Source organism: Sinocyclocheilus grahami, unplaced genomic scaffold (genome assembly GCF_001515645.1).
Source record: "Sinocyclocheilus grahami isolate Dianchi unplaced genomic scaffold, SAMN03320097.WGS_v1.1 scaffold526.1, whole genome shotgun sequence".
Taxonomy (NCBI): Eukaryota; Metazoa; Chordata; class Actinopteri; order Cypriniformes; family Cyprinidae; genus Sinocyclocheilus; species Sinocyclocheilus grahami.
In genome coordinates, this window is record NW_015505705.1 from 566,033 (window position 1) to 566,934 (window position 902).

The window sequence follows — 902 nt, forward strand, 5'->3', positions numbered from 1 at the left end:
CGATTCACAAATAAATGCCAGGCAAAGTTGTGGTTGTGACATAAATATATATTTGTGAATATGTTTTTTATTTGCAAATCTCATTTTATTTATTTGTGAATTTAATTCATGTTTGTGAAACTTTAAGATTTATTTGTGGATCTCATTCTATTTATTTGTGGATCATAATCTATTTATTTGGAATTAAGCAACCATTCTATCTCCATATTCGGCTGCTTTCTTAATTCCACTCCCACTGAATCTCTGACCATTGCCGCCTGCTCCTGCAACATGTGTTTCGCTCCCGCGATTTTCGTGTCCACTCCTTTAAACATTCTAATAATGTGTATAATTTTGGCGCATCAGGGAGCCGCTCTCAGGAAGCGGTGTATTTAAATATTTTTGAATGCGCGTTTGCGCTGTTTACTTTCACTTTCGATTTCGCAATCACACGCACTCTGTGTAAAGGGAGCACATCTTACAAGATCAGATATTTGTCAATGAGCTCAGAATCTGTTGAGCAGCAAATACTCAAGCATGGTCTTGTCAGTCATCTCTCCTTATTCTCGACCTGTGATCAGTCAACACTGACTCTGGTAGCTCTTGTTGGATGCAGGGTTGCCAAGTCCGCGTTTTCCCCACAGAATTGGGATACTTTTAAACTGTTGCCATAGGTTGGTTTTCCCATGTGGGTTAAAGGTTTGAAATATTGCATAAATTACATTTGACTGAAATGTTTGTATTGAAACATTTTGCATTCTACCTATGATAAAACTTTCATGGACTTCTACATTAACTGTTCCCTCCTGGTGGAATGACCTTCCCAGCTCAATCCAAGCAGCTGAGTCCTTAATATTTTCAAGAAATGACTGAAAACACATCTTTCATCTTCATTTGACCCTCTAACTCTAGCACGCTCTATT